The 10,730-nt window shown below is 44.8% G+C and overlaps 1 pseudogene; it reads right to left on the bottom strand.

Annotated features, from left to right (window-relative positions):
- Positions 1 to 8,193: 8,193 nt before the first annotated feature.
- LOC103291593 (60S ribosomal protein L26-like) lies at positions 8,194 to 8,692 on the bottom strand (annotated as a pseudogene).
- Between the last annotated feature and the right edge of the window lie 2,038 nt (positions 8,693 to 10,730).

The raw sequence follows: 10,730 nt of genomic DNA, 5'->3' as shown, positions 1-10,730 counted from the left end.
TGGGAGATTTCACATAAAAATTCACATGTCCAACGTCTTTAGAAAGTTCGTAAGATCTGTTAATTCTGGGCCCGCATGTCCACCTGGCACCAATTGCGATGCCCACAGCTGCTCCTTTTGTCCCTTCCACTGAGACCAAGTGCCAGTTACCATTTTACTTCACCCTTGGCATTTTTGTTTTTATTACTTTAGGTCAGGGGTGGGGAACAGCCAGCCCGCGGGCCGTATAAGGCCCTTGAAGTCATTTGGTCTGGCCCTGCCAAGACATTAGGCAGTGAGTTAATTAAATATCTGACCAAATATAGCAGGCTAATTTTTATATATATATACTAGGGGCCCAGTGCACGAATTCATGCAACTTGAAAGGAACTGTAGGCTACGAGGCTGTGGTAGGCACAGGGGCAGGTCTCGGCCCATCCTCCACACCCCCACCTGGCCCCTCCCGCCGCGGCCCCTGGTCCTCTGTCTGCCAGCAGCCCCACTTCCACCGCCACTCCCACACGCTGACAGTGCTGGCCCCACTCGCACGCACTGAAGATGGCCCCTCAGGAGCAGGGGGAGGTGGAGAAGCCCTCAGGGGCGATCAGGGCCAGCAGCCGCTGATGGTGCCCAGCGATCGGGACCTGCGCCAGGCACCAGCAACAGGTGTGAGCTGGGCCAGCGCTGGCAGCAAGTGTGAGTGCCAGGCGGGACCGCGGCATGTGGGAACAAAGAATTGTCAGTAACCACCAGAGGCTTGCCCCGATGACAGCGACCGGCACCCCACCTTGGTTTGGCTCACCTGCTCTACCATTCTGCTGCGACAGATGCCCGCCATGGTCAGCGCAGGCCCCCTGGTGGTCAGCACACGTCATAGTGACTGGTTGTTCGGTTGTTTTGCGGTTTGGTCTATTTGCATATTAGGGTTTTGTGTATATATAGATTTTATTGATTTCAGAGAGGAAGGTTGAAGGAGAGAGATAGAAACATCAATGATGAGAAAGAATCACTGATTAGCTGCCTCCTGCAGGCCCCACACTATGGATGGAGGTCGCAATGGCATGTGCTCATCAGCATGTGCCCTGACCAGGAATCAAACCATGACCGCCTGGTTCACTGGTTCATAGGTCGATGCTTCACCCCTGAGCCACGGCAGCCAGGCAGCAGACTAATTTTTAAGTTGATAATTTTGTATGGCCCTCGAATGATGTTATAAATATCGAACTGGCCCTTGGCAGAAAAAAGGTTCCCCACCCCTGCTTTAGATTGTTTGCCTCTAGGACACCTTCAGAAATCAGAAGTGAGAGACTATGAGGGCGGCATGTTTTAGGGAAATCAGAAGAGAACCTGCCTCTTTGTAGAAGTAATGAATAGTCCTTGATGTTTCTACCATCAGCCTGGCCCCAGTGAACATTTGAGTTTGCAACCCCAATCTAATCAACATCCCTAATTTTGCAGAAGGACTGATCTGGGCCCACAAATGCACAGTCCATTCTCAGGTATCCACACCTGCTCTTAGATAGGAAAGGGGCTCTAGGCTCTCTCCAGCAACACCTGCCCTGCCCTCTGCAGGTGTGAGGACATCCTTTCGGAAGCAGCAAGGCCCTGGTCTCAGCGCCTCTCACTTTAAGAAGGAGCCTTCGCAGAGGAGATGGCAGCAGGCTGAGAGGTCTGCGCCCCTGCCTTTCAGAAGCCTTCCAGGAAGGAGGGATGGGATGGGGTCACTGAGGGCTGTCATCTGAAGAGCTGTCTGGGTGTTGACTTGTTCTCTGAGGCTCCAGGCTCTGTGCAGTGACCTCTGAGAGGCAGACATCTCACCAGAGAGAAGTTTCTATTAAGTCTTGCTGTTTGAGGAATGAGCTGCCTAGGGAGGTAGGAAGCTCCCACTTTTAGAGATGGTCAGGCAAGGCTAAAGGCACTGCTGGAGATGTTGTAGGAAAAAGATAAGAGGTAGAGAGTCTGGGTTGAGTTGAGATGACCATTTGGAGATTCTCTGATAAATATCAGAGGCTTTTGGAACCCCATAAAATTACAGCGTTATGTGTCTGAGAGAGTACTTGTGGCTTTTTTTCCCCCCCAGATTCACAGAGGAGCACCTGAGCCTGCAGATAGGTATTAAGCAAGTGGGTGGGTAGTCAGCCATGAGGCAGGACAGTGTAAAGTGAGGAGCACAAGGTTGCCTGTAGCCCAGGTTCAAGGCCTTGCTCCGTTTATCAGCTATGCCTTTCCAGTGACCGCTAACTTAACCTCTCTCTGCTTCTGTTTCTGCATTTGTAAGACAAGATTAATAATGGTACTACTAATAATGGTACTTTGTGATCTTGTTTTTAAAGGTTAAGTGAACTCACAACAATAGTATTATCTATCATTATTGCTAATATTTTTTTTCAACTCTGAGAGTCTACTGTGAACAGATTCACACATTCTGATGTGTACATAACAGGCAAGGCTTAGTATATAGTCTGGAATGTTTGCAGGGGGTGAGGCTGTGAACCAGAGGTGGGACTCTTTAAGAGTGGAACTTCATTCTGTGGTGAGGCAATGAGGGGAAGCTGCATACCAGTAGAATGGCTTTGCTTAGAACTTGCTTAACATGGCCTTGAACTAAACTTATGGCCTTATTTTCCACATCTATAAAATGGAGTCCTGCAAGCTCCTTCTTCCCAGGGTTGCTTTGAAGGTTAAATGACATAATTCATTTAAGGCACTCATCCAGTGTCTTGCACATAGAAAAAAGCACTCAATAAACTATACTCATCACCATCATTCTGGGTTAAGGGGTTCTTTCTGAAGATCCTAAAGTCCCTGCACATACCAAGCCTCAGTGGTCACCCTTCTGTGTTCCTGAGATTTATTTTTTTACACACTCAGGTTCCCCGCTTAGACTCTAAGGCTCTTGGGGACAAGAATTGGCAGCCACAACGGATAGTGGAATGAAGAGCACGAACCAAGAGCAATGAGTTCTAGCCTACGCTCTGACACCAACTGGCAGGCATGTCTCTGCTCTGGATCTTAACATTTCATTTGGATGAAAATGTAGCTAAGAATTATTCAGCCACTCCCCTGCACTGAGCACTGTTAAAAATGATTAAAGAAGGCAATTTAGGGAATATAAACAAACTGTATATAATTCATGAAGCGGGCAGTCTCCATTCCCAAGGATCCAGAGAACTTTGAAAGGGGACGAAAGGCAGGAAGCTTTCATAGAATAAAGAATAAGGAACAGGGAAGAGAAAGATAGAAAATGAATAAGGAAGAAGGAAGGAAGTATAGAGCTCTGAGGTAGCTCAGCGCTTGGGGATTGGCTGACTAGATATACTGCATCTCTGGTCAGGCAGAGTATTTTCACGATAGGAAGTTACCTAAGTTTTGGTCTGCTGACTTGACACTCCATGCAAGGGTGACTCCATCTAGAGCCTTGAGATGTATTTCAACAGCGCACCATGCTGACCTTTATGTGACTGTTCTCATTCAACCATGGGATAACTTTGTAAAGTGCCTGGTATTGTTATCATCCCATTTTACAGATGAAGAAACTGAGGCTCAGAGAGGAAACCAGCCTGACTCCAGATCACACAGGCAGTAGGGATGAAGCTAGTTTTGGCCCCAGAGCCTATGTATTCCACCACTAAGCTGACCTGATTTAACACAATGATTTCTAAGAACTCAAAATCCTAGAAAAACGAATCTAGCTCTGGGTAGTTTTAGTCCCTCCACTGTCTTACCCACCTCATATCCATCTTCCTCCTACCTCTAACCTCAGCACCCCAGTGCTTCTCCTGGGTTTCCTTTCCTATTCCAGCACAGGAGGTACTGGCACAAAAAGCCTTCATTTCATTTACTCTTTCAGGCCCTGGAGAAATGAACTACCTTCTGTTCATACAGCTAAATATCTCCCTTTTAGGCTGATGGCTTCTTAACAGTTACTGAAATAATTTACCTAAAGGGGCCTTTTGTTGTGTGGCATTTGAATAAACAAGCTTGATCTAATCCCAGAGTGATGCTAGAGTGCCATTTATTCCACAAACGTTTAATAACTGCCAGTAATGTGCTACACACAGCCCTAGCTGCTGGGCCAGAGTGGGTCCGAGTTACTCTCGAGTGGAGGAAGGGGGAAGAAGGAAACCAAGGAGTACACACATAAACAATGTCAGGTTAGGATAAATGTCAGGAGACAATAACACCGGGCAAGTAATGGAGAGTGAAGAGATGTGGCTGGTGTAGAGAGTGATCCCAGAGCAGTTGCCATGCAGCATCGGTCACGTGGCTGTCTGTGAGTTTCAACTCCACGGTTTTCTTCGTTCCTCAGATTTCCAAAAAGAAGGTATTATTATCCTTACTTTCCTGAGGAGAAATGAGGCTTCTAGAAGTTAAATAACCTGCCCAAGTTGCAAAGCTTGAAAACAGCTGGCTGGGGTTCGAACCACAGCCTTTCATGCCAAGTCCGTTTCCTTGTGTTAACTTCATTGTAAAATGAGTGGGTTAGATGAAGATGACTCCTAAAGGTCTTTCCTCTAAAATCATATCTATCCAAAGAATGTACAAAGGAGATCTGGCAGCAACTGATGCCTCTAAGAGCAGGTGCTCTGGCTATTTTCTCTCTGGACAAAAGCTGGGAGGGCCAGGCTTGCTTATTCTCTGCCTCCCCACGGGGGTTTCAAAGAAAGCCCGTCAGTGGTTTAGCAGCTGCTGGAACAGGTCAGCAGTCAAGATATCAAATGCAAAAGTCTCAGGCCCGGAAGTTGTGAGGACAAAGAACAGGACTGCAGGCAGTCACAGAGAAGGGCTCACCCAGGTGGACCATACCCAGCCCCAGCTCCTGCTAAGCATGCGGAGCTGCCTTCCAGGAATTTACAGGAGTTGCCGTTTTGGCCTCCCCAAGCTTCCCCTTCCAACTCTACAGCCAGGTCTCAACCATTGTCACCTCAGCTGTGAAAGGGTCCCTGACCCAGACCACAGACAGAGTTAGCCAACGTACATGCTTCTCCCTTAGCTCTTGGTTCCTTTCTTTCTTAGAATACCTCTAGGAAAAAAGTGATGATAATAAGTATTTGGCCCGGTACTGAGGCCTTATACAATGACCTCATTGAACCTTTTTTTGCTATTGTTGTGGTAAAATATATATAACATAAAATTTACCATTTTAATCATTTTTAAGTGTTCAATTCAGTGGCATTAGGTACATTCACATTGTTGTGCAGCCAGCCCCTGGTAGTCGCCGTTCTACTTTCCATCTCTATGAATTTGTCTGTTTTAGGTATCTTATATGAGTAAAATCACACCATATTTGTCATTTTGTATCTGGCTTATTTCACTTAGCATGATGTTTTTAAGGTTTATCTTCATGGTAGCATGTATGAAAATATGCTTCCTTTTTAAGGTAGAATAGTATTCTGTTGTATGTATATACCACGTTTTCTTTATCTATCATTCACTGATGGACTTTATTGTGTATAACGCTGCTATGAGCAAGGGTGTATGAGCAAATATGAGCTGCTATGAGCAAATATCTGTTCAGGTCCCTGCTTTCAATTATTTTGGATATATATTATTAAAAACAAGACAACAGGCCTAAAATAGAGTTACTTATGTTAAGCCCCATCTCACCCAACTGAGACTTAATAATAGTTTTGGCTTCTCCCAGAAATTGAGTTTTAAACTAGTCAATCAGGGATCACCTGATCAGCACTAGTTAGGTAATCTTCCTGATAGACACCTGCCATCCCCTGAAGAAAAGTGACCCTGCCACAACCTATCTGTTTTTTGCCTTCTTTTTTTTTTTTTTAATATATTTTTTATTGATTTTTTACAGAGAGGAAGAGAGAGAGAGAGTTAGAAACATCAATGAGAGAGAAACATCGATCAGCTGCCTCCTGCACACCCCCTATTGGGGATGTGCCCGCAACCAAGGCACATGCCCCCGACCGGAATCGAACCTGGGACCCTTGAGTCCGCAGGCCAATGCTCTATCCACTGAGCCAAACTGGTTTCGGCTGCTTTTTGCCTTCTTGTTCCCACTTCCTTCTGTGTATAAAAGTCTTTCATCTTGTACAACTTCTTGGAGCCCCTTTCCTATCTGCTAGATTGGTTGATTTACTCCAATGAATTTTATTTCCTTGACAATACCCAGAAGTGGAATTACTGGATCATTCACTATAGGATGTTGAGTAGCATCCCTCGTCTCTCTACCCATTAGATGCCAGGGGCATTTCCCTTCCCCTCGTTTTGACAACCAAAAATGTCTCCAGAGGTTGCCAAAGGTCTCCCCGGGGGCAAAGTCACCTTACACGTGCTCACTCCTTTGTCCTTTGTGGTTGCAGGAGTATTTAGCCACCTGGTGAAGTCTTACATGTTCTTCTGGTCCCTCCTGAGTGCTCCCAATCAAGCTGTACCTTGTGTTTCTCCCACTGAACTGGGAACATCCTGAGGGCAAGGACCATCTCTAATTCATCTTGATACCCCCAGCACCCAGCTCAGTGCCAGGCTCTAGACTGAACCTAATAAAGGTTTGTTGGATGAATGAAAAGTGAAGTATGAACTGTACATCTTACCTTACAAATACTGACTTTTGAGGAGAAGAATCCACCTGTGGGTCCCTAGTTGCCCAGAAGGGCTTGCACTTGATAGATATTTCTGTTAACATCCACATTTACATGTCCCTTATCGTTGCTCACCATCACCACCCATTGGCAAATGGGTTGCTAAGGGAAACACAGGTGTTTGGGGGATGCCCTAACTTTTGAAGTTGATAAAGGGGCAGTATGGGGGCATGGGTCCAGGGCAGTGCTGTCCAGTAGAACTTTCCACAGTGATGAAACTATTCTAAAGGAGGCAAGTTCGCACAGGTCATTCCAGCTCCCTGAGCTCCTAGTAGTGACCTTTTTTTGCACCTATATCATAATTCAGTTTCTCCCTTGCCTCATCCTAATTCCCTCCCTTCCCACAGCTGTTGGTCCCGAAAGTATCCACAGTAAAATTCCTGCATGCAGATCTCTCAGAGTCTACCTCCCAGAGAACCCAGGTCTCAGTCAGCACAGTAATAGCGATGTGGTATCTGTGGAGGGATTGCTGATATTTGGGCCATAAATTTGCCATCTGGGGTCTAGAGAAATTATACACCAACTTTTCCTATAATGACCCCTGGTACCTAAACTGAGAGATGAAAAACAGCCCAGCTACCGCCCTGCTTCTAGGATACTACATTCCCATCTGCACCGAGCATCTGGTGCTGTCGTCCTTAAGCAGAGACCAAGCGTGAGAGCCAACGGAAAGCCCACAGTTCACTGACCTCAGATGGTTCTCTCAAGCTTCTGCCATGCCCAAAAGACCGCCAGGTTGCTCTGAGTTCCCTGGTGTGACAGCAGGCCCCAGGGAGCTTTGGAAGGGAGGAGAACAATCTGACATTGACAGAAGAGACAGCCTGTGGAGGAGGGGACTCCAGGCAGCACAAGTCAGAAGCCACTTGTCGGGGCTTCTCTGCTGTGTGGCACGGAGAGGGTAGAAGGCAAGTCTCTGGCTGTACGCATTTGCTGGGTGTGTCTATGTTCCGTGTGCAAGCAATAGGTACCTTATAAGTATTACCTAATTTAATTTGTACAACCCCTTATGTGTCAGGAACTCTGATCCTGTTTTCAATGAGAACTAGCTCACCCAAGTTTGCATAACCAGTAAGTGGAGCTGCTGGAATTCAAACCAAGGACTTTCTGATTCTTTTTTTTTTTTTTTTTAATTTCTTTATTGATTAAGGTGTCACATATTTGTCCTCATCCCCCCATTCCCATCCCACGGACTTTCTGATTCTAATGTCTGCCTTCCTTTCCTACTACTCCCATACTGGCCTCCTGTTGTGATTGCAAACCTAGAAGCTCTAATGCTTCCGACTATCGGAGCTGGATGGGCCCTTTAGAAGCGACCCAATTCAGGAACATGGCTAGTAGCTGCTAAGCTATGTGCCAATGCTGATCCACTGGTGATACATGATTAGAAGACTGTGTTGAAAAAAATTCTGAGGCTGATTCTCAAGAGTACCTGATCAATTAGTGACATCTGCCATGACCAGAGTACGTGTGGCAGAATGTAGGTCTGGTCTTAGTCATCCCAGAACTGGTCTGACCTCTTTGCTTCACAAATGGAAAAACTACAGCCCAAAAAAGTGATGAAACTTGAGTAAGATACAAATTTGGTTGGATTTTTCCCTTTGTCTCCTGAGGTCAGTCTGCTTTTTTTTTTTTTTTTAAGTTTTTAATGAAAGTTGTATATAATATTACTTTATTCCTGCATCTTCTCAATTGTTTCTTCCTTGTATTTTCCCTTTTCCTTTCCTACTTGGCGAGATTTGGCTTTACATTCAAGGATTTTTTTGTGGTCTTTGTCCAGCTTTAGTCTAGTAATAACCACCTTATCTGGGGTGAATGCCCACATTAACAGTTGTACCATTAGCTTTCTCCCGTTGCACTCGTTCAATGTAGATGACATATTTCTTCCTGTAAACCTGGACTACTTTGCCAGTTTGCTGCCCATTGTAATGTCCTCGAGCAACCTGAACTTCATCATCCTTTTGGATGGGCGTGGATCGAACATTGTACTTCTGTATCAGCTTTTTGGAAAGAGGAGAAGACATAATCTTGCTTCGAATGTGGGAAGGTGCATTGAAATGCTTTTTACGGTTCTTGCTCTGGTCAGAAGTCTCAAAGGGATTGAACTTCATTTTGACCGCTGGTGCTCCTACGATGCCGCAAGAGAGAAGAGCTCAGTCTGCCTTTTGTGGCCTGCCTCAGATCCTGGCAAAGGGGCTGTTTGCTGTACTAATTAAGCTCACAAATACCCACTTTGGGTGGCATTCAAATTGGTTGTGAGGCCCTGGCCAGATAGCTCAGTTGGTTGGAGCATTGTCCTGATGTGCCAAGGTTGTGGGTTTGGTCCCTGGTCAGGACACATAGAAAAAGCAACCAATGAATGCATACATGGGTAGAACATCAAGTCAGTCTCTCTCTCTCTCTCTCTCTTTCTCTCTCAAATCAATAAATAAAATATTTTACAGCATTGGTGGTGAGCCATTGGGAGTCAGGGGTCTCTGAGCCACCTAGTGCTCTCTGATCATTGGACTGGGATTAGAGTCCTCATAGGGAAAGCCATAAGCTCATGAAGAAACTGAAAGAACTGTTCTGAACCACCCAAGTCTGGACCTGAGAGCCCACTGGAATTGTTAAGCCAAAACCACGGCCCGACCAACTAGCAGTTTCACTCTTTGGGGCTCCATTTCTCATTTGTCAACCAGGTTTATGTAAGATATAGAGAAATTCCCAGAGGCTTGAACAAAACCAATGTTTATTCTGTGGCACTGACTTTGAGAAAATATTTGTTTTATATTCTGGTTTTCTCTGTAACTGTTGAATGATTTTTACTTCATTGTCTCAAGGGGAAACAGTTTTTGCTACCTCCACAGAGTAACGTAAAGATGCCATAAAGACTTATCACAAATCAGAAGGGCACTAACTTGAGCAAGGAAACAGATTAGTCCACCAAAAAAGCATTCGTTGATGCTGAATTGGCAATGGAACGAGTTCCTATCACAATGCCTATAGAAGCTCAAAGGATGTTTGCACAAATGAATGAATGAATGAATGACTCAGTTACAGGGCACCTCCTCAAATAAGCTTTGCTTGACAACCTATTTAAAGTAGCTAACTTTCCCCTTCCTCACAGTCACTTTCTATCTTAAAACCCATTTAATTTGTTTGTGGCAGGTACCACTATCTCAAATGATCTCTCTAAAATCTATTTGTATATATTCTGCCTCCCTTCATTAGAATGTTAGCCTTGTGAGGGTCCAGCCCTTGTCTGGATTGTAAACCACTGTATGCTCAGTAACCAGAATGGTGCCTGGCACATGGTTGGATTTTATGAATACTGGATAAATGAATGATTGAATGAGGAACTGAGTCCCTGAGAAGCTATGTGGTAACATAGGCCTTATTATTAATTTTTTTATTATTATTAATTTTTATTATAACAACTTTATTGAGATATAATTCAAATAACAGTCATTAATTTAAAGTATATGGTTCAGTGCTTTTTTTGTATACTCACAGAGCTGAGCAACCATCACCAAAATCAATTTTAGAATATTTTCATTATCCCAAAAAGAAATCTTTACCCATTAGCAGTCCCTAACCATTTCTTCCCTACTCTCCCCACCCCGAGGCACTCACTGATCTACTTTCTGTCTCTATAGATTTGCCTAATTTGGACATTTCATATAAACAAAATCATGCAATACGTAGTCCTTTGGGCCTGGCTTCTTTCAGATAGAATAATCCAGGTTATTGCATGCATCAGTACTTTATTTCTTTTTATTGCCAAATAATATTCTATGCTGTAACCTGGGTGAACCTGGTTGAGATGCCTTTGGTGGCAGTTGTGGTGGTGGTAGATTTGGTGGCAGTGGAGTGGCTATATGGATTTGGTAATAACGGGAGCCGTTTTGGAGGTGGTGAATGCTACAATGATTTTGGCAAATAAAAATTATTCTTAAAATTTTGGATCCATGAAAGGTGGAAACGTTAGAGGCAGAAGCTCTGCCCCCATTCTCAGGATAAATTTTTTCCTATTGATTCTGTTCTTTTTGGCTTCCCCATGTGTCCGCCTGTCCAAGGCCCTGCGTTGGCCACCTCAGGGAATTGAGGGCCAGGCCTAACAAGTCTGTATCCTAGCTACCTTGGAGAAAGGGAAAGGACCTTGATGAGAGATGA

The sequence above is a fragment of the Eptesicus fuscus genome, chromosome 6 (genome assembly GCF_027574615.1).
Source record: "Eptesicus fuscus isolate TK198812 chromosome 6, DD_ASM_mEF_20220401, whole genome shotgun sequence".
In the NCBI taxonomy this organism is placed as follows: Eukaryota; Metazoa; Chordata; class Mammalia; order Chiroptera; family Vespertilionidae; genus Eptesicus; species Eptesicus fuscus.
This window is presented reverse-complemented; position numbering and strand designations above follow the sequence as displayed.